The sequence below is a fragment of the Schistocerca cancellata genome, chromosome 3, assembly GCF_023864275.1.
Source record: "Schistocerca cancellata isolate TAMUIC-IGC-003103 chromosome 3, iqSchCanc2.1, whole genome shotgun sequence".
Classification (NCBI taxonomy): Eukaryota; Metazoa; Arthropoda; class Insecta; order Orthoptera; family Acrididae; genus Schistocerca; species Schistocerca cancellata.
This window is the reverse complement of record NC_064628.1, coordinates 96,284,821-96,309,034: the sequence shown is the minus strand read 5'-3', so window position 1 is coordinate 96,309,034 and position 24,214 is coordinate 96,284,821. Positions and strand designations below refer to the sequence as shown.

The window sequence follows — 24,214 nt, the reverse complement described above, 5'->3', positions numbered from 1 at the left end:
GCAGCGGCTCGTGAATGCGAGGAAAACAATCGGCGGATGAAAGCTATCTCCTGTTGTAGCCAAGGGTGGCCGCCAAACAGACTGTGCCTACACACACACACACACACACACACACACAGCTTTGTGTTGCGGGTTGCGTGTCGGCCGCAGCAAGGCGGACCGTAACGGACTTCCCTAGTAGTCAGCGAGCAACTTGCAGATTCCTTCTCCTACGTACGCCACATTTACAAGACCGTCTGTTCTCCGTTACTGGCACTATATTAATTTTTGTGGACTGTGGAATTGTTAGATATAATTCTAGTGAATAATGCGCTGTTTTCTGAAACAAAGATGAATTGCAATCGAACTAGACCTACTAAATTGCTGTATTATGACCTAAATTTTCGGATACGACTTAAAATTACTTGTAATTATCGGTTTCTTTTAATAATTACTCTTTAAATTTACTTTGCCTACATCTACATATATACGCAGCGAACTACTGTGAAGTGCACAGCGGGGTCACTTCTCGTTGTACCAAATATTAGCGTTACTTATCGTTCCAATAGCGTACGTAACGCGGAAGGCACGACTGATTGACTGCGCCTCCGCGCGCTGTAATTAAACCTAACCTTCTAATCGCTTTCTTTGCGGGAGCGGTAAAAAATGGTTCAAATGGCTCTGAGCACTATGGGACTTAACTTCTGAGGTCATCAGCCCCCTAGAACTTAGAACTACTTAAACCTAACTAACGTAAGGGCATCACACACATCCATGCCGAGGCAGGATTCGAACCTGCGACCGCAGCGGTCACGCGGTTCCAAACCGAAGCGCCTAGAACCGCTCGGCCACTTCGGTCGGCTACGCGGGAGCGGTACTAAGAGTCTGTAGCGTTGTCCGAAATTCCTGACTTAATCCTGGGTCTTCAGACTTTATAAGCACACTTGACATCCGTCTGGAAAAGTCTGCCAGTTCAGGTTTCTCAGCATTTTCATTAGCATGTCCCGTGAGTTAAAGAAACCTGTTAGTATATGTGCCGCCTTTCTTTGTATTCGTTCAGTATCCCCGGTTATTACATACTTGAGTATAAGTCTTATGATGAGTTGTACGAATCTTTAGCAAGCAGTTTCCTTTATAGACAGATCACATTTCCCCAGTATTCTTCCAATGAGGTAAGGTCTGCCAGCTACTTTAACTACGATTGACTCTTTGTCATTGTTTCATTTGATACCAAACAAATCGTTACATGTGGGTATTTATATGAGCTGACTTGATTTCAGTTGTGACTTGATGATGATGTTGTAGTAGTCATAGACTGCTACTTACCAACCTTCTTCATGTGATTCCGTTTTTCGCATTTGGTTTCTGTTTTATAAGCTACGCCCAGAATTATTAACATTTATAGGAAATCGTAACCACCGATTATTCGCAATGATACATCAATTTTTGTGTGGGATAGCGCCCATGAATTAATAGCGCAGAGTCGGATGTGAGAGTGCCTTTCGACTTGTTGTTTCCTTGAAAAGTATTCTGAACCAACAGAGGTATCACAGTCGATACCCGTGCGTAGATCATGTCGATACAACTAATTTGTTTCAACTACGAGCGACATTCAGTAGCCGACCGGGGTGCCCGAGCGGTTCTAGGCGCTTCAGTCCGGAACTGCGCGACCGCTACGGTCGCAGTTTCGAATCCTGCCTCGGGCATGCATGTGTGTGATGTCCTTAGGTTAGTTAGGTTTAAGAAGTTCTAGGGGACTGATGACCTCAGATGTTAAGTCCCATAGTGCTCAGAGCCATCTGAACCATTTGTCCACGGCGATCCCAGAATACCGCTAAAGCCACATTCCCAGCAGATGGCACTGAACGGAACGTCTTTCTCACAGGCGAACTCGGATGTTTCCACACCATGATCTGCTGCTTCGATTCCGGCGTGTCATAATAACACACGTAGGTAGTCCTCACTATAATAAACGAACACTACAACTGGTTCGATACAAGTGAATTAACTTTTTGATCCGCCCCATTCAGCGCTTATAAGAAGATGTAGCGTTACATTTTAGCATCATTCAAATCAGTTAATCAATATGTACCACAATTTTCATTTGATTTATTCAGTTCACTATTCATAGCGTATATTTCACTACTTGACTGAAGAAAGCAAAAACTCGCTGACACTATCGTCCTGATCATTTTATCGCTTATTCCTATTCATCTTGTGTCTAAAGTGTCATTAGAGACAGCCGTTTCGCCGGGGCATGTGGTCATCAGAGCACTATCCCTACCGATAACGTCGGCTTTATGAACCAGTACCGTTACCTTTCCTTCAGTTAGCTGAAGTTTCTTCACGAGGCTCTTACTGTCTCACCAAAGTGCGAGGATTAGTCTTGAAACAACAACGAAACGTTTATATCTCGAATAGTTTAACATTTAACGTTACGGAATAATACCAAGATCATTTGTTCAAAATTATATATCTTCTAAAGTGCGTCACAGATTGCTTTCAAATATAGACACACGTTCCATTAGAATACGCGCGTGTTTTTATATACCTGTTTTTCAAATATGCGTCGTATATAAATAAATATGTAATATATAAGAGCAAACTTTCTTACCAAAAATTTCGAAAATCTCTTGACCGATTTCCTTCAGATTTTTACAGAATATTCTAAAGAACATTTGGCAGACATTGGCTACATATTTTAAGATAAATAATATATATGTAACATATAAAGGGGAAACGTTACCAAAAAGCTCATAATGTACTCGACCAATTTATTTCAAAGTTTTTACACCTTGTTGTTGTTGTTGTTGTGGTCTTCAGTCCTGAGACTGGTTTGATGCAGCTCTCCATGCTACTCTATCCTGTGCAAGCTTCTTCATCTCCCAGTACCTACTGCAACCTACATCCTTCTGAATCTGCTTAGTATATTCATCTCTTGGTCTCCCCCTACGATTTTTACCCTCCACGCTGCCCTCCAATACTAAATTGGTGACCCCTTGATGCCTCAGAATATGTCCTACCAACCGATCCCTTCTTCTGGTCAAGTTGTGCCACAAACTCCTCTTCTCCCCAATCCTACTCAATACCTCCTCATTAGTTATGTGATCTACCCATCTAATCTTCAGCATTCTTCTGTAGCACCACATTTTGAAAGCTTCTATTCTCTTCTTGTCCAAACTATTTACCGTCCATGTTTCACTTCCATACATAGCTACACTCCATACAAATACTTTCAGAAATGACTTCCTGACACTTAAATCTATATTCGATGTTAACAAATTTCTCTTCTTCAGAAACGCTTTCCTTGCCATTGCCAGTCTACATTTTATATCCTCTCTACTTCGACCATCATCAGTTATTTTGCTCCCCAAATAGCAAAACTCCTTTACTAATTTAAGTGTCTCATTTCCTAATCTAATTCCCTCAGCATCACCCGACTTAATTCGACTACATTCCATTATCCTCGTTTTGCTTTTGTTGATGTTCATCTTATATCCTGCCTTCAAGACACCATCCATTCCGTTCAACTGCTCTTCCAAGTCCTTTGCTGTCTCCGACAGAATTACAATGTAATCGGCGAACCTTAAAGTTTTCATTTCTTCTCCATGGATTTTAATACCTACTCCGAATTTATCTTTTGTTTCCTTTACTGCTTGCTCAATATACAGATTGAATAACATCGGGGAGAGGCTACAACCCTGTCTCACTCCCTTCCCAACCACTGCTTCCCTTTCATGTCCCTCGACTCTTATAACTGCCATCTGGTTTCTGTACAAATTGTAAATAGCCTTTCGCTCCCTGTATTTTACCCCTGCCACCTTTAGAATTCGAAAGAGAGTATTCCAGTCAACATTGTCAAAAGCTTTCTCTAAGTCTACAAATGCTAGAAACGTAGGTTTGCCTTTCCTTAATCTTTCTTCTAAGATAAGTCGTAAGGTCAGTATTGCCTCACGTGTTCCAGTATTTCTACGGAATCCAAACTGATCTTCCCCGAGGTCGGCTTCTACTAGTTTTTCCATTCGTCTGTAAAGAATTCGTGTTAGTATTTTGCAGCTGTGGCTTATTAAACTGATTGTTCGGTAATTCTCACATCTGTCAACACCTGCTTTCTTTGGGATTGGGATTATTATATTCTTCTTGAAGTCTGAGGGTATTTCGCCTGTTTCATACATCTTGCTCACCAGATGGTAGAGTTTTGTCTGGACTGGCTCTCCCAAGGCCGTCAGTAGTTCCAATGGAATGTTGTCTACTCCGGGGGCCTTGTTTCGACTCAGGTCTTTCAGTGCTCTGTCAAACTCTTCACGCAGTATCGCATCTCCCATTTCATCTTCCACTACACCCTCTTCCATTTCCATAATATTGTCCTCAAGTACATCGCCCTTGTATAGACCCTCTATATACTCCTTCCACCTTTCTGCTTTCCCTTCTTTGCTTAGAACTGGGTTTCCATCTGAGCTCTTGATGTTCATGCAAGTGGTTCTCTTATCTCCAAAGGTCTCTTTAATTTTCCTGTAGGCAGTATCTATCTTACCCCTAGTGAGATAAGCCTCTACATCCTTACATTTGTCCTCTAGCCATCCCTGCTTAGCCATTTTGCACTTCCTGTCGATCTCATTTTTGAGACGTTTGTATTCCTTTTTGCCTGCTTTATTTACTGCATTATTGTATTTCCTCATTTCCTCAATGAAATTCAATATCTCTTCTGCTACCCAAGGATTTCTACTAGCCCTCGTCTTTTTACCTACTTGATCCTCTGCTGCCTTCACTACTTCATCTCTCAGAGGTACCCATTCATCTTCTACTGTATTTCTTTCCCCCATTCCTGTCAATTGTTCCCTGATGCTCTCCCTGAAACTCTGTACAACCTCTGGTTCTTTCAGTTTATCCAGGTCCCATCTCCTTAAATTCACACCTTTTTGCAGTTTCTTCAGTTTTAATCTACAGGTCATAACCAACAGATTGTGATCAGAGTCCACATCTGCCCCTGGAAATGTCTTACAATTTAAAACCTGGTTTCTAAATCTCTGTCTTACTATTATATAATCTATCTGATACCTTTTAGTATCTCCTGGGTTCTTCCATGTATACAACCTTCTATCATGATTCTTAAACCAAGTGTTAGCTATGATTAAGTTGTGCTCTGTGCATAACTCTACCAGGCGGCTTCCTCTTTCATTTCTTAGCCCAAATCCATATTCACCTACTACGTTTTCTTCTCTCCCTTTTCCTACACTCGAATTCCAGTCACCCATGACTATTAAATTTTCGTCTCCCTTCACTATCTGAATAATTTCTTTTATTTCATCATACATTTCTTCAATTTCTTCGTCATCTGCAGAGCTAGTTGGCATATAAACTTGTACTACTGTAGTAGGTGTGGGCTTCGTATCTATCTTGGCCACAATAATGCGTTCACTATACTGTTTGTAGTAGCTTACCCGCGTTCCTATTTTCCTATTCATTATTAAACCTACTCCTGCATTACCCCTATTTGACTTTGTGTTTATAACCCTGTAGTCACCTGACCAGAAGTCTTGTTCCTCCTGCCACCGAACTTCACTAATTCCCACTATATCTAACTTTAACCTATCCATTTCCCTTTTCAAATTTTCTAACCTACCTGCCCGATTAAGGGATCTGACATTCCACGCTCCGATCCGTAGAACGTCAGTTTTCTTTCTCCTGATAACGACATCCTCTGGAGTAGTCCCCGCCCGGAGATCCGAATGGGGGACTATTTTACCTCCGGAATATTTTACCCAAGAGGACACCATCATCATTTAATCATACAGTAAAGCTGCATGCCCTCGGGAAAAATTACGGCCGTAGTTTCCCCTTGCTTTCAGCCGTTCGCAGTAACAGCACAGCAAGGCCGTTTTGGTTATTGTTACAAGGCCAGATCAGTCAATTATCCAGACTGTTGCCCTTGCAACTACTGAAAAGGCTGCTGCCCCTCCGTTGTGGTTGTACCTACGGTACGGCTATCTGTATCGCTGAGGCACGCAAGCCTCCCCCACCAACGGCAAAGTCCATGGTTCATGGGGGGAAGTTTACACCTTACTGTAATACATTTGGTCACACGTAGGCTATATATTTTTAATATATATATAATGAATAGTGAAAATATGTTACCAAACAGTAAAGTTTTATTTATGGTTTTTCGGCTTACGGTTAGAATACTTCCAGAAAGTCTGAGTTTGCAATAACAATAAATAAGACTGTAGGTTAGAGAGAGGTGGGAATAGGAGATGGACAGAGGGCTTCGAGGAAATGGACATCGAAAGCTCAAAGGAGATGGGCAGAGAAAGAGCAGGACGTGATGCAGAGACGGGGGTAGGAGATTAGGATTTATATCCAGTTCCGATACATATTAGAAATGGGTGCTTTTTTTTGTTTCTTTTCCGTTTTACTGCACTGAGCCACAGTGACTCTTGGCCGAAGAACAGATATTTAGGAATTAAAAATATTTATAATGTAATTAAAAGAATGTCCACTCCATATTAATACTTTTTTTTTTTTCTTTTCTAGGTAAGCATCCTGCTGCTGCACTAATGAGAAATGAAGCTAATGTGCGTGAGTAATAATTTACGTTAGAAATGACTTGTCCATACAAGGAGTAGTATTAAAGTTGGTCGTCGCCACGAAAAAATGAAGATGTGTCCCTAAAACATAGTGATGAAGTTTGTCACCCTTTAAGTCGAATAACTCCAATATGTCTTCAGTTAGACACGACAGATTTCCTAGTAGAATCTGAGCTTGTGCTCCGTCTTTAATGGCCTCACTGTGGACGACACCTCTAACGTTAATGTCTCTACTTCTTAATTTTATAACTTTCGCGTCCCTGACATAATTTCGGTCTTAGTTCTATGTTGCCATAATTCTCCTTGTTAACCTTCTGATACTTGCCTACATTCTGTACCGGACCAGTCTTTGACACCTCTGGAACACAAATCGGGCTCCTGATAAATAGATACTGATCAACAAAGAACTTCGCGTTACCTACAAGCAAAAAATTTGACAAGAAGCAAAGTTTCAGAGTAAAAGGAAACGAAAAAAATTCGAAAATTACTAATTTGTGATTATATCACATGGAAAAAAATTGGCGTTTGTCATCTCAGATCGATTCCATATTCCTAGATTTCCAAAAGGCTTTTGATATCGTTCCTCACAAGCGACTACTATCAAATTGCGTGCATATGGAGTATCGTCTCAGTTGTGTGACTGGATTCGTGATTTCCTGTCAGAGAAGTCACAGTTCGTAGTGATAGACGGTAAATCATCGAAATGAACAGAAGTGATATCTGGCGTTTCGCAAGGTAGTGTCATGGGCCCTTCTGCTGTTCCTAATGTACGTAAATCGTCTAGGTGATAATCTGAGCAGCCCCCTTAGATTGTTTGCAGATGACGCTGTAATTTACCGTCTAGTAAAATCATCAGACGATCAATTACAATTACAAATGTTCTCGAGATAATTTCTGTATGGTGCGAGGTCATCCACATAGGTACTAAAAGAAATCCGATAAATTTAGGGTAAACGATAAATCGCACAAATCTAAGGCCTGTCAATTCGACTAAATACCTAGGAATTAAAATTACGAGCAACTTAATTGGAAAGACCACATAGATAATATTGTGGGGAAGGCGAAACAAACACTGCGCTTTGTTGGCAGAACACTTAGAAGATGCGACAAACCCACTAAAGAGACTGCCTACTTTACACTTGTCCGTCCTCTGCTGGAATATTGCTGCACGGTGTGGGATCCTTACCAGGTAGGATTGACGGAGGACGTCGAAAAAGTGCAAAGAAAGGCAGCTTGTTTCGTGTTATCGCGTAACAGGGGTGAGAGTGTCACTGATATGATACGCGAATTGGGGTGGCAATCAATGAAACAAAGGCAGTCTTCTTTGCGGTGAGATCTATTTAGGAAATTTCAGTCACCAACTTCGTCTTCCGAAGGCGAAAATATTTTGTTAACACCCACCTACGTAGGGATAAATGATCATCATAATAAAATAAGAGAAATCCGAGCTCGAACGGAAAGATTTAGTTTTTCCTTTTTCACACGCGCGTTTCGAGAGTGGAATGGCAGAGTAGTAGTATGAAAATGGTTCGATGAACGCTGTGCCAGGCACTTAAGTGTGAATTGCAGTGTAACCATGTAGAGGAAGATGTATCGGGATGCCTGTCCATCTGTCTGATAGTACGCCTTTCCCTCAAGTAACAAGTAGAAGTATCAATTTAAAATTGGTCACATGCTAAGTCCCTTGACGTTTTAATAAATGTAAGATTCTGTGCCAAAACAATCGAAAGATAGGGCCATTATTGTCACATATTTCGACAGTCGCAAAGTCACTCATCGATACCTCCTGGGTACCTCTCTTTGATGTAGCATCACGAAATTTGCCAAGAAGCAAAGTTTTACACCACAGGCAAAGAAAAAAATCCAAAAATTATTAATTTGTTATTGTATCATACGAAAAAATGTTTCTTTTGTCATTTGTTACGTGACTTGAAGCATAAAGTTAAAACAGCCTCGAAAGTCTTGGAATTCCCGGGATCTGTATTTTGCCAGTATCACTGTCGACAAAAGTCAAAAATCGTCCAGATTCTCGACTGCAGGGATGGGTGAACTGGCTATATACATAAGCAAGTTTGCACAAAACAGTCACAGCACAAGTTCTTTAGCACCTGGCCCTTTTTTACTGCTTTGCAGTGTTCGCCATGTAAACAGTGAAACGACCTGAAAGGCTGAGCGACGATCAGGAGTAGCCAAAAAAGGGGGAAGATGTCGGCAGTGGAAACTGGCTGAGGGCGTAAATTATCCTAGTTACGGAGACTGGTCATACCACGTATCTCTGTGGCCCTGAGTGCCAATGATTCAGAATGATTTGCAGTACACCACGTTTGACTTTGACAACGACGTAAAAGGGGGTCGAATATCGTCAGTTCGGGTGACTGAGCTGATGGTTCAGGAGTCTCGGGTGAGGAGAAGTACTTGGGCGCCGTAGTAACTAGAGTTTTATACACAAAAGGCAAAGTTCTGGTGCGCGGTTGCCAGGTAGTGCATTGCTCGTATCATTTCCATGGCATCGCCACACAGATTGAAACCATTTGATTTCAGAGCTGATCTGTGATAACCTGAAAAGGGAGACTGTTCCCTGTACACGGCGACATACTTCACGTGGCTCGGCGAGCGAACGCGTTCAGGCGACCTCCCAGGTATGCGAGGTGCCGTGGCTGTCGAACCGGAAACGCCCAGCAATGCGGGCCCCGCGAGACACCTGTCGACTCGCTTCTGCGGTCTTCGGGGACCGACGCCCTCGTCTTTTACATGTTGCCGTCAACAGTTTCGAAAGTCTCGTGCACCGTTTATACGCGGGCGATGAAAAAAAAAAAAGTCAATTCTGTTCAGTACTACATCACTTGCGAATCACGACTGCTGTAAAACGAAGGTAGGAAACGAGATACTGGCAGAAGTAAATCTGTGAGGACGGGGCGTGATTCGTGCTTGGGTAGCTCAGTTGGTAGAGCACTTGCCCGCGAAAGGCGAAGGTCCCGAGTTCGAGTCTCGGTCCGGCACACTGTTTTAATCTGCCAGGAAGTTTCAAATCAGCGCACGCTCCGCTGCAGAGTGAAAATCTCATTCTGGCTCCCACGACTGCTGTAGATCAACAGCTCAGATCTGTAGTGAACACCAGTCCTCTGCCTGTGCTGAAACGCTCAACACTTAAAAATCAGTGAGGCACTGAACAAAGCCCACACTGTAGTCTGCCACAAAGTTCAATCATATGGACCAGTTGTTGTGGCAGCTAGCAAGAGTATCATCTCAAATATGCTGAGAAATCCACCTAAATAGAATAAGTAAATCTTCTCGCTTTCTACCTATGTACTGACGAGTTAAGAGAAAATCACAAGGGATTTAAAATAAAGTCTTCCGAATTTCGAGTCAGGATAGATTTTTTGTAGGATAAAATCATTTAGACTTACACATCTACGTGTGTTCCCCGCCGTATCCCAGCGTACGGGGTATGGCAGAGGGTAAGCAGTGCGTCAGACTCGTCCCCACGATAACTGATAGAGGAAAAACGTGCGGAGGATGTACCTTGTAAATTTGCTATAAATATGAAAAAGTTTGAATTTAAAATTAGTAGTCGGAAACCAAAATTATGATCAGTAAACAAAAAATGAGGACAATGACGTCAAAATTGAAAGAAATAAGATACAAAAAGTTGATACTTCGTTATGCAGGTGTCTCAGTAACCGAAGACGACAAATACACGATGGAAATCAGGGAAAGCGTGGCAACAGTAAAACGTGTTGTCAGCGAAACAAGGCTGCCGTTCGAGAACAAATAGGGTGCAGGCGTTCCGTGTACTGAGGGTACATTCTCACCCCGGCACCCGCTAGATGAGAAATTTAAAGTCTTAGCGAAGCACGTTACATCCATAAGTACTGTCCTAGGTTTGAAATTAAGGTAGCAGACAGCCTAGTTGACGTCAGGAACCACGGAAAACATCAGTGCCAAGAGATGTGTAACTTGTCGCAACAAATGAAAAGTGAATATTACATGCATTACAACTTGAAATTTCTAGAAGGGCTTCGTTTACGAGGACACTTGGGCCGATCACCGATTTTCACCATCATTCGACTCTCCTGTTCAAATGGTTCAAATGGCTCTAAGCACTGTGGGACTTAACATCTGAGGTCGTCAGTCCCCTACTTAGAACTACTTAAACCTGGTTCGAATCCTGCCTCGGGCATGGATGTGTGTGATGTCCTTAGGTTAGTTAGGTTTAAGTAGTTCTAAGTCTAGGGGACTGATGACCTCAGGATGTTAAGTCCCATAGTGCTTAGAGCCATTTGAACCATTTTGTTTGGAAACTAACTAAATTCACACACGGTATTTCCTGTGGACAACAGCAATGCCAACTTCATTCTTGACTCTCGAATATGCGTCTGGTACTGCTCTGTTTTGCCTCGGTTTGCTTTTCCGGCGTTGTTAGTTAATTTTAACAGTGACACACTGTGGATACATCTGAGTAAGAATTGATCGGCTTGTACCTCGTGTAGGGGTTCCCCGAATGTAGTGCAAGTGCGGCCCTACGGCGTTATGTTATTGCTTCTATCCTTGCGTCCCTTTTCTTAATCTCTCCTGATAGGAGCGAGCGGACTGATTAGAGTGTTTATGTAGTTTTCAGATGTAGTTTTGGATGTTCTGTTTGGACCCCATTCTTTTGCAAATGGGACGAACAATTTTCAGTTTGTCTGTTGTTCTTTCTGATTTTTTTTTATTTTTTTATTTTGGTTTTGAGGGTGTATGGCATAATCTCAGTGCGTCTGCGACGTTACTCAACTTTTTTGTGCCGTACGTTTCGGTGTTTGCTTATTACCGGCTTCTTCACAGTTGTGGAGGTGTTCTTCACATAAACAAAAGTAATTGTGTTAACAAACTGGATGCATCATGGATATATTAGAAGACCTAATGGAGACAACGAGCCCCTTTTGCCAAAATACTGATAAGATATCTTGGAACAGTCTCCGAAATTTTGTTGGAGATAGTGTCCACCCTGTACATTTCAAGGATGAAACAATGGGGTACCAAGAAAGAAAATAGTATAACAACTGTTGGAGATAACAAAAGTCAAAATTATCAAGTAAACAGGAGGACAGCGCAAGATGGCATAACCGTTATTTGGTGGTGGTGACAGCTCTTACTACAGATGAAAGAAGCGATAACTAACAGAAAAAAATCGTTGGACCAGTTGAATATTAAGCCAGCGGCCTTACCGCAGTGGTAACACCGGTTTCCGTCAAATCACCGAAGTTTAGCGCCGTTGGGCTGGGCTAGCACTTGGATGGGTGACCATCCGGTCTGCCGAGCGCTGTTGGCAAGCGGGGTGCACTCTGCCCTTGTGAGGCAAACTGAGGAGCTACTTGACAGAGAAGTAGCGGCTACGGTCTCGCAAACTGACATACGGCCGGGAGAGCGGTGTGCTGACCTCATGCTCCTCCGTATCCGCATCCAGTGACACCTGTGATGTGAGGATGACACGGCGGCCGGTCGGTACCGTTGGGCCTTCATGGCCTGCGCGGACGGAGTTTAGTGTTTAGTTTTAGTTGAATATTAAATCGTGGGTGTTTGGATTTTCCGTCTTGAAAAGTTAACCAATAAGCCACACTTCAAACTACAACGCAAAATCGAGCCTGTTTCCGTGACAACCGTGGATATCAAAGGTCCATATAGTCACGTACTCCTGTGGGACGTGGTCTGGATGCATGCTGTAGTGAGCACCTAGTCAGACAGAAAGGCGTAATTGAGAACCGGCGCCATCGGCTACCAGTTGTGTCGCTTCAGCAGTGGCGGACATCACCGCCCCCACAGTGGGCAGGCGTGCGACACCGGATCTGTTTGCCGTCTGACTCAGCTGCGGTCGCAGCTGTCTGCACTCCAGATGACCAGCTGCTGCTGCTGCTGCTGCTGCTGCTGCTGCGTCTCCCACAGGCGGTTCTGATACCTCCCACGTTGGTCCGCAAGTCTCTTGTCCCCGGCTGTTGGCTTGCGTCACTTAACTTCGAGGCGAGAAGGTGTAGTAGTACGACGGTTAATAAGAAACACTTTGCCTTTGTCTAGTAGCCGAAATACAGTACCTACAGGTAATTACAAGTATACTTACTATTGTATGTAGCTTAGACTGTGTTTACACAGAGTCCCCACACTAGCTGAAACATTTGTCCCATCTCACCATCAAATTTTTAGGTGCCCCTGTGGTAGAATTCGTCCGGCTGATTGTGGAACCACCATCGGACTGCTGTCTAGGCTTCACGTTGTGCGTGAATCGTTGCTCTAACAGGAACTTCTTTAATGGACATAAAACGCGGAAATCACGAGAGGCGAGGTCCGAACTGTGTGGTGGTCCTGAGTCAGCCAGTGAAATGACAAGAGCTTGTCTGCGGTTCTGATTGGCACAGGTTGAAAAAAATTTGGAAATTGGTGGTAAGGTCTTACGGGACCAAACTGCTGAGGTCATTGGTCCCTAAGCTTACGCACTACTTAATCTAACTTAAACCAACTTACTCTAAGGACAACATTCCCAAGGGAGGACTCCAACCTCCAACGGCGGCGAGCCGCGCTTGCAAGATCCCCTCGCTTCTAAACTGATACTGTTATTACTCAGCTTAGTCGCGAGTCCGTAGAGGGCGGTATATGTGACGTACAGTATGACTGGTCAGCATTTCCACCAGGAATTTGCGAGTGTAAGTCTGACCTTCCTTGATCCGCCTCGGTGGGTCGTGTCGTCGGATTTCCTCCTACCTGTGCGCGGTGCAGCTCTCGTAAATGTCGTCCCGTGGAGATTCTTCACTGGCGCATTGGATGTCTCTGTCGGTGGAAGCTAATTATCTGAAATTGCTGTCGATCAACTTCGGGGTATCTATTTACTCGAAATTAACATTCAGAATGCCGTAATATCGCTTTTATTCCTATTAGGTCAATAATGAAACACTCATGTCACAAACTACTTGTAACCGAGAACATGGCTACCATCGAACAAGACAGGAAGAGCTCTTAACGCCGGCTGCCGACTTTGGCGCGCAGTCCGTATCTCTTACTAGTTTCGTCACCGTTCGTGGATTTCCTATCAAGTTCGTACTTAGTAAGATATGCATTTGTTAATGAACGGGTGTGAATTTTAACGAGGCAAAATTACGATAAATAGTTTCAAACATCCAGAGGCTCCTCCTAGTATTCATGTTGTCATAAATGACTTCAATTATTAAATATAAATAAACAAAATCGGTGACTTTGGCGCCAAGATGGCGGTACTTCCCGTCACGTATCTTTCCCAGGCTGACGCTTGTTGCTACGGTCCAGCGCAGAGCCCCACCCCACTACGCGCAACATGTGATCGCTTCGTCACCTAGCCAGCCAGCCAGCCAGCGTGGGAAATGCTCTCCGATTCATGGCCGGCTACGGACTACAGCACTTCCTAACTGTCGTGAATACAGCAATAAGAGACAATAATTTACTAAAACTGGTAAAAATGTCTTCCTCACGTAAGAGGCACCTTACACGCTACCACATGTGGCCACGCGTTGTCGTCGAGGATAGTCGAGTTGTCCACATCGAGAATCCGTCGGCGCTTGTTCCTGATGGCAGTCCTCAGACGTAACAGTGTGGAACAGTAACTGTCGGCATTGATGGGTTGCAGTAGTGGCATGAACCAGGAGCTGTCCACGGCGATGCCAGAATACCGCTTAAGTCACATTCCCACCAGATGGCACTGAACGGAACTTCTTTCTCACAAGCGAACTCGGATGTTTCCACACCATCGTCTGCTGCTTCGATTCCGGCGTGAAATGCAGTGTCCACGTTCATCACCAGTAACAGTGCGAACCAGGAAGCAAATCACCCTTCTTGGCATACCGCTGCAAATGATTCAGTGAAGCACTCATTTGCTTGTTCTTCATCACGTCATGCAACTGCTGAGGCACTCGGCGACATGAAACCTTCCGGTACCATAACGACCCGTGAAATGCCAAGCTCCTGGGAAACGTCCTTGAGATGCATACGCCGATCCGCTTTCACCATTGCATCGACGCGTAAAATGTTGTCAGACTGCGACGAACGCGGCCACCGCAAATTCTCATTGTCATGCAAAGTCTTCACGGCCATTTGCGACCTTACACTACCACCACCTCACATTTCACAAAGCGATTCACTTTTCCCCTCGCGTCGACTGCATTTGCTTGGGATTTCGATGGGCGTTCAACGTCCCTTCCTTCTTAGAAAACAAATTACGCTTCGTTGCCCGTACGCCGTGCACGTGAGAAGCAAAACCGCCATCTTCAGCAACTGACGGCAGCGCCATGCCGCAGCAACTGACGGCAGCGCCATGCCGCGGATACGGCCGAGCCGATGCCTAAAAAGTTCCATCGCTGGGAATGGATACGTTGACTTCGCATTAACAGTCGTAATTGGGCTAAAAAAAACTAGGGGCAAAAACTTTTTCGCAATGCAGTGTGTTGGGAAAGTAGTTGTGTTGTAACAACGTACTCGGGTATTGGAAATGGCGTCGACGGGCGACTATGCAAGTCTGAAACCGCATAATTTTATTGGAAAACAGATATAATTGATATGCATTTTATGTGAGCAGTGATCTCAGTTTTTAAGTGTCATAGTGTGCGTGGGCGATTGCGATACGCTACAGATTTGCAGCTCCCCAAAAGAAAATTTAGAGGAATAATGGCGGACGAACGAAGAGGGTCATAGGATTTTTGAGATGACACGCTCCGCAAGAAACTCTTCCAGTAGACAGACGCATACAGTTGTTAGCTGCGTATTCCTTTGGCTGGCCAATGAAGTCGCGGATCATTAAAACAGTAACATTCATTGTTTACGATTTCTTCAAAAAATGAAGGAGCAATAATATGCTATATAGATATTGCTACCCACATTCTAATTTTTTGATCGTGCAATTGCGTTCCAAACATAGGACGAGGATTTTCCATCGTCCACAATCGTGTGGTTTGGGCGTTATCGTGACCAGAGAGGTAGAACAAGGCCTGTCTGTATACCGGAAATCAGGAATATTAATGATATTCCTCTTAGTGAAAGTTGTAAACCATTTGCAGTAAAGGATTCGCTTTTCATGATCAGCATCTTTCAGTTCTTATACTGCTGTCACTTTATTCGGTAACAATTTCTGTTGTTTGCGTAACCGCTTTATGCAAGGTTGCAATCTGGATATCTTTCTCTTGTCCCAACTAGTGCAGTGATTTTGCTGGGTAGTGGTAAGTCAGAAACATCCAACAACTTCTGTTCAAGTAGTTTACTTGGTATTCCAGTTCGTTCGGTATTTAACTCGGGACTTGTATCAGTTTATCAGTAAGTCGACCTGACGCATGACGGTAAGGTAGTGCTGTTACCGGAAAAATTTTAGCAAATTCCTCCTGCACTAAAACCGTGTATTAATCGCCATGTTCAACAAGAAAAATACATTTCTGAGTTGAAAGCACCACAATTTAAAAACTAATTGTACATCTGAACACTACACATAGCTTCAAATAGCTTTCATCAACCGAACCAAACAGTTAAATTTTACGCAACAGTAGAAGAATAAAAAGAAGCAATCGCGTACGGAAAAAAAACAGTTCTGCCAACTTGTGTTTTTCCAGCTTTGTTCCGAACTTCTAGCATAATCAGTTATCCGTTGTCGAACTCACCGTAGCACGACCCTTAAGCCCGAATGACGGCGAGACAAATTTCCTAAACTTTACGTGATGGCTCGAGAGAGGTTCTCCAAGCAGGGTCGTTGACCGGGTAAACTCCAACTTCACAGTTTAGAAAAGGTGGAGGAAGCGTTTATCCCCTACACGAATTCCACAGTTCATCCTTCAGGTATGAGAACGCGTACGTATACAGCGCGGAGGACTGTCGACAACATTAAAAAAAAAATCCATATATTTAGAGGTGATAGTGTGGTTAAAAAAAATGGTTCAAATGGCTCTGAGCACTATGGGACTTAACAGCTGTGTTCATCAGTCCCCTAGAACTTAGAACTACTTAAACCTTACTAACCTAAGGCCATCACACACATCCATGCCCCCTGGAGTTCGCTTTCGTCGCCTCCTTCAACACCTTAATTTTTCACTCCCTGCAACCTTTCGAGTGGGCGAGAGCCGCACGCCACCTTGGCTCCAGGCTCAGGTCCGCGTTCACCTTGACCTCAGCTCGCTCCCAAAAGAGGTCACCCCCGGTTCGGTCTACCACTCCCGTTTTTTGGAACTTCGTTCGAAGTTCATCAACATGACTTTCATTTATACAGATGACTCTAAGACCAATGACGGGGTCGGGTGTTCCTTTATTGTCGGGGCACAAAGTTTCAAATACCGGCTCCATGGCCATTGTTCGGTCTTCACAGCTGAGCTCTTTGCCCTCTACCAGGCTGTTCTTTACATCTGCCGCCACCGACATTCTGCTTATGTCATCTGCTCAGATTCCCTGAGCGCCATCCAGAGCCTCAGTGATCCGTACCCGGTTCACCCTTTCGTACACCGGATCCAACGCTCTCTTCAGCAGCTGGTGGACGTCGGTTCTCCAGTTAGCTTTATGTGGGTTCCTGGCCATGTCGGTATCCCTGGGAACGAAGCTGCAGATGCCGCGGCCAAGGCTGCGGTCCTCCAGCCTCGGACAGCTTCTTGTTGTGTCCCTTCGTCCGATTTTAGCAGGGTCATTTGTCGGCGCATTTTATCGCTGTGGCATGCCGATTGGGCTGCACTTACCGACAACAAGCTTCGGGCCTTAAAACCTCTTCCCGTGGCTTGGACGTCCTCCTCACGCCCTTCTCGGCGGGAGGAGGTCGTTTTAGCCCGGTTAAGAATTGGACACTGCCGGTTCAGCCATCGCCATCTGCTGACGGCTGCGCCGGCCCCGTTCTGCCCATGTGGGCACTTGCTGACGGTTAGACACATTTTAATGTCCTGTCCAGATCTTAACACACTGCGCCTCGATCTTAACCTGCCAAATACTTTCGATGCCATTTTAGCGGATGACCCACGAGCAGCTGCTCGTGTTCTTCGTTTTATCAATTTGACAAACCTCGCTAAGGACATTTGATGATGCTGTTTTTTAATCCTATGCCTGTCAGTCTGTCTTTTATCGTGTTTTCCCTTTTAGTTGTTGTTGTCCACTTGTGCCTCGCGGTGCATTCTTAGAGTAGTCAGGGCGCTAATGACCATTGAAGTTGTGCGCCCTAAAACCACAAAAAAAAATCCATGCCCGAGGCAGGATTCGAACCTGCGACCGTATCGGTCGCGCGGTTCCGGACTGCGCGCCTTAGAACCGCGAGACCACCGCGGCCGGCGATAGTGTGGTTCGAAATACGACGAAAATATCTAATAAACATGGGTTCTAAGATGCATATCTTAAGGGCTACGCGCACTTCATCATCTTCGCTACTGTGAAACACCTCTCTCCTTCGGCAAGCTCTTTGCTATTGCGAAAGACCTGCAGAATGCAGTGAACAACTGAGGACACATTAAACGACTTGCTGTCTTGCTAGAAGAGGTTACATCTTAAAACGGCTGGAGAAGTGGTTCGGGCATGCTGGAGCACCAGTCAATTTTCTCCGATATGTCCGACAACACCTAGTACAGACGTGAAATGGGCGATTGATTGTTCGGTGTGGGGGGGGGGGGGGGGTCCAGTACGTTGTCCAGACTTTGGTGTAAGTAAGTTCCATTAATGACGTATACACACTACAGGAACGCGTCATCATTGCCTGCCAGCGCATCTGTGACAAACGTGGAGTTTTTCAGTGTGTCCATGATTCCTGTAACGAGCACTCGCAACTGCAGGTAGTATGTAATAACAGGTAGAGTCCTTTGGAAGCTCTGCTGTTTCACAGTAAGAGAATAACGTGTTGCCATTTGTTTACTGCGTTCTGTAGGCCGTTCGCAATAGCAAAGAGCTTGCAGTAGCATAGATGGGTTTCGCAGTAGTGAAGATGATAAAATGGTCATATCTCTTAAGGCATGTGTTTTACAGCCCGGACATTTTGTCTCTGGAACCGCGCGACCGCTACGTTCGCAGGTTCGAATCCTGCCTCGGGCATGGGTGTGTGTGTGATGTCCTTAGGTTAGTTAGGTTTAAGTAGTTGTAAGTTCTAGGGGACTGATGACCTCAGAAGTTAAGTCCCATAGTGCTCAGAGCCATTTGAACCATTTTGTCTCCGCCTTTTTTTGCTACATACTAACCCTTCTCAAAATATGGAATTCTTTTTTTGAACACCTCTATTTGAGCAAACGAGTCTCTGCGCTTTGGAGAATGACAGATGTATCGGAGAGTTTCCATTCCCGTTTAACAATATGGTTTAATTCACCTCACTGTAACATTAACATTTATATGAATAAGCTGAAAATAGTACACGAGTGCAAATAGCATTCGCTTTGGTTCTGTACCAAAAACTGACTAGAAAACAAAAGATAAGTATTCGTCCAGAACAAAATTGTGCAGTGGTGAAATAGATTCAACTTACTGAAGTGTATATCGCACAAAACTTTAATATTATCGTTAGTTTTCCATGGAAAATAAATATCGGTTAAAGCACTCCGTCTTCAGGCCACAAGTAACCCACCGGGACCATCCGACCGCCGTGTCATCGTCAGATGAGGATGCGGATAGGAGGGGCGTGTGGTCAGCACACAGCTCTCCCGGTCGTTATGATGGCTTTCTGTGACCGGAAATATCGGTTAAATAGAAGTATTTTCTAAGTAAAAGTACATGCAACTGAAGCTCATAGAGAAATGTTTTCTTTCCGTTTTCATGTATGACATTTAGGGGTATTTTACCTTTTCTTATATTTTGTCATAAAAGTGCAGTTATACTCTTCAGCTTAATATTGTTGTACTATAGCGATCTGGCTTACTGACTGGTCCCGGCGAATGGCCAGGAGAAAGATAAAGGTATGCTGTTAGTTGCTAGAGTTCGTTTACTGGCACTAATGGCAGTTTCGGGAAGTAGCGGATTTCTGGTGTTGAGCAGGTAGAAGTTGTTGAGTTCGGGCCGGCCGGTGTGGCCGAGCGGTTCTAGGCGCTTCAGTCTGGAACCGCGCGACCGCTACGGTCGCAGGTTCGAATCCTGCCTCGGGCATGGATGTGTGTGATGTCCTTAGGTTAATTAGGTTTAAGTAGTTCTAAGTTCTAGTGGACTGATGACCTCAGTTGTTAAGTCCCATAGTGCTCAGAGCCATTTGAACCATTTGTTGAGTTCGTGTGAGCTGGTTGACTGCTAGACCACATACCCACATAGAACTTTTCTGGTGATAGCTCCGGTGCTACATTGCTTGTAGGTTTCTGTGAGTGCTACCTGCTGCTGCCAATCACGATTCCTGTCTGCGGCGTCTGACGTCAGAAGCTGCAAGGCAAGGCCCCGTTGCAAGTGCGGCCGTGATCGAGAGGTGCCCGGTTGGACCTTGACGTCACTGTGCGTTTTACGACCGCGAACAGTTCCACAGTGGAGACTGGTTTACGGTGGAAACATCGCAGGAGGGCAACACACTGCACCTGGCCCGCTGCCCCTGCGTCACTGCTGCAGAGTAGCTGTTCATCGTTAGACGGAAGTAAAGAATTGCGCTGTGTACTCTTCCGCCTTTGCTGTTGCCGCATTGGATTCTCCTTCACGCTTCACGCACATCGTGCCTTGTCGAGAACAGTAATGTTTGATTATTACAGTACGTTTATGCCGTAGCCCACAGATCGCTCATCACCTTACCGGGTAATACAGCTTGTAACCTCCCCTATTTCCCTTTCGTAGTTTAATTGTGCGGCTATCGGGCCAGTAAGGGATGGTTGACGGACAGAATACCCTCAGTTGCTAAAAAAAAAAAAAATCACCTTGTTGCCTAATACGGAAATGTCTGTTTTCTATATGAATATTAAAGTTCCTCAAAAGTAAGTGAAGAAATGTTGCTTTGAAAAGATAATAATACCGATCATTTTACTTTGTTTATTGACTTTTTGCTAGTAATACACTTATAAACAGTGCCTAGACCCAGCCTCGCTTGTTTTTAGCTGCTACCTGTATTCCACACGTACACTGTTATTACCAGCCAGTCCTCCCACAGTTGCACGAATCTACGACTCACCAGCGAGATGACAGCCTGCAAAGGAATGCCACATTGTGTAACGTTATGTTCCCTGCAGGCCTCCATCCCGGCTTTGTCAGCCTATTCACTTCCCCAAATTCCCACGTTCCCTGGTACGTAGCAGAATGGCACCACCTTCCCCTGCCGCTGCGACTGAACACTCCAGGGAGTCCCCATCTTGCGGGCCACCAGCATACACCACTTTAAAACCGTGATGCCTATCTACTTGGCTCGAGGACAGATGATGATCACTGTACGTGGCACAGCGTCCGTAGGACACCGTGGTCCGGAGTACGTATGTAGGTGTGGAGTGGAGACATGGAAGCTGGTATCAGCACAAGTGCAGACGAGTGCGTTAATGAGTCAGGTCAGTAGCGTCCGTGGCCTGGTAATTATGACGGCTGCCAGAGCCACGTGAGAGTGAATGCTAGGCCAGCCGCAGCAAGACCACAGGCCGAGGCGTCGCGTTTCCACCGCAGCTCGTGGTAGCACAGCCGTTTTCTCAGCATTGCTCTCGCGCGCCCTGAACTACACCGCGTACCATAAGGTCACCGGACAAAGTATTGCTCATCTCCTTAAAAAAAAAGAGCAGACTAGTCGCTTAGGAGCGCTGTAAATGGTGTAAAAGTGGCACCACGTCATCAAGTGGCTTTCCGCCTCTGACGTAAGTGATGGCAGCCAAGTGCAGTAAGATGGGTCGACGTGGACACTTCACAGACTGACAGAAAGGTATTTGGACGTGCCCGTGACCACACCGTGGATTAAGTCGCTCAAATCGTGGATTAAGTCGCTCAAATTCGTCGTGTATCAACGCATGTAAAACGTGTGGGAGAGATCAGAACAGCGGATGAATCGTAACAGTCAACATGTTCGTAATTTGTTAGCTCCAACTCAACAGTTGCATATAGTTTTCCCTCACATTCGTAATTGCTCCAATTGATGATTCAAATCTCTGGGCGACTCATTGTCCCAATTCAGATGACGCTGCCTTGATGTTGATTCCGTACATGTGAGACGGAGAATATCCTTGCCCAAATCAGATGGTACACAATGTATTAACCTAGATGACATAGACAACGGCCTCATGGGTGGAGGAGGACAACTGTTAAGAAAAAAATATCACAAGTGTTAATGGATTGGACGTATTTACTCATGGATTTTCCCGATCTGAACAGAGACCTACTCAGGATCGTTACCACGGAGGGACACGAGTTTAAATTACAGTGGAGACACTCGGAGTTCTTCCCAGTAACGAATGCCAGTGGCACGCTAAGTCAGTGAACGTTACCATGGATCGCTCGCGAGTGATGCACCGAGACGGGCGCGTTCTGATCATCCGAGGCATTTTTCGAAGAAAGCCCTGAATTTTTGCGCAGTTCGCAACCTCGCTTTCAGGTGAACATGGGAAACAGTGGGATGGAACGCTCGATAGTTCCCTTGGTCGGGGCTGCTTCTCGCTACTGATCTCTAAATGCCAACTAAGTGAAGCCCACAGGAGAAAAAAAAAAAGCCAAGTAGGCGTAGAGGATACCAAAACCAAACTCCCAAGTTCAGTCAAGTAAGCTATTTCTACCGAGCCCATTCTTATCAAAGTCCACAAAACGTGATTAGCGACCCTCTCATGACTATTGGTATCGATTCTAGTCCATACGTGGTCTATATCAAGCTCAAAACGGAATATAGGTTTGCTAATGAGGGGAAAAAAACAGAAATTGTTGAATCCTGATAACCCCACTGCTGTATATTGCACATTTTGAAAACTGGGTCTCTGCAACAGCCATAGACTGTAAAAGCACTGCAGTTCTCTTACAGCTGTGCTGCACGTTACAAGACGGGAAAAAGAAAAGTGGTTGAACAGTGATCAGGTTCATGCTGTGAAGATCGTATATTTAATGTTACAACTATAGTTTCCTTGAAACTTTCTGGAAGATTAAAACTGTCTGCCGGACCGAGACTCGATCTAGGAACCTTTGCCTTTCGCGGCAAGTGCTCTACCATCTGAGCTACCCAAGCACGACTCACGACCCGTCCTCACAGCTTCAATTCTGCCAATATGCCATCTCTTACCTTCCAAACTTCACAGAAGCTCTCCTGCGAACCTTGCAGAACTAGCACTACTAGAAGAAAGGATATTGCAGAGACATGGCTTAGCCACAGCCTGGGGGATGTTTCCAAAATGAGATTTTCGCTCTGCAGCGGAGAGCACTTGCCCACGAAAGGCAAAGTCCGGCACACAGTTTTAATCTGCCAGGAAGCTTCATATCAGCGCACATTCCGCTGCAGAGTGAAAATCTCCTTATAGTTTCCTTTTCCTGTCATAACCTCCTCAGTCCTGAGCTTAAATTTTATGAATGAAAAGTTTATATTTTGGTGTGATTCATCAACATTTCAGAACATGTTCACAGTGAATACTATTTACGTTATAAAATAACTGGTATACGTCCAGTACTCAGAAAACTCCATATTACACACACAAAAATTATGAAAACAGTACCAGTGGAGTGTGAAAGCGTAGATCGGTGCCGAATGTAGCTGCTACGCTATTTCGAAAAATATATGTGCATATATTGTCGTTGAAATACGCAATCACTTATTCGACAGTGTAGGATATGTAAGTAAATTATTGGATAGTTTAAATCCATTCTAGTCCAAAATTACTAAAAAGTATGCCATAATCAAGCACATCTAGTTTACTTTATTTCCGTAGCTAGAAAAAATTAAATAAAATTAGCATGTAGCCTGTGTTCTGCATAAAGCGTACAGAAAAGTGGGAAGCTTTCGCACTCTATGCGTTTCGCTTAACTGCTAAAGCATCATTAGTTGTAATTGTGTAAACATCTTGTGTGCGTAATAGTTCTTACATTTCCACTACTATAAAGTTAAGAAACGTCACATTTAAAAGTAAACGTAAATTAGAACGTTTATTGCTCTTTTGTCACTTGTAGTGAAGGTAACTGACTTTCGTTGTTACTGTAGGTTGCAATCGAACTAGTCGGCTCTTTTTTTTGGCTACAGAGCCCATTTTTCGATTAATTTCATTTGTTTTCTTTGCACTTCAGTTTCGTTTATTTTGTGTCTCCCCCCCCCCCCCCCCAACACACACACACACACACACACACACACACACACACACACACACACACATATTTATGATCTAGTGAGCTCTTAACAATGTGTACGCAAATTCTTCACAGCATCATCAGTGAGAGTACTTGAGGAGTAAAGCGAAATGAAGTCTTGTGATAACAGTTTATTAATTTGCAGTATGCTTAAGATAGGAAAGGCTAATAACTAATTACTATACAACAACTGCTGTGGGGGATGGTCACTCTAACAAATATATTTAATTTGTATTGTTTTGCAAGTATTCTTAAATACTACCTGCATGATGTGAACTGGTATCGAAAGGGGCGTAAAATAAGGGAATAGAATCTGGTGTTACTGTGGGCGAAGTGCCTGTGTAGAGACTCACATTTACGTCACCCAGTCGACTGCTGCAGAAGGGGCTCTCATTTGTTCCGCCAAAGTGAATCCGGCGTGCTTTGCTACCGCTTTCCGGGAAGTAATTCTCATCTTGAGAGCTACTCGT

At 44.4% G+C, this 24,214-nt stretch overlaps 1 protein-coding gene and 1 pseudogene across 2 annotated transcripts in view; both read left to right on the top strand.

Moving 5' to 3' along the window:
- LOC126177093 (rho guanine nucleotide exchange factor 10) overlaps positions 1-24,214 on the top strand; it is a 543,115-nt gene that overhangs the window by 360,547 nt on the left and 158,354 nt on the right. The window lies entirely within an intron of this gene.
- On the top strand, positions 11,757-11,874 carry LOC126177599 (5S ribosomal RNA; annotated as a pseudogene).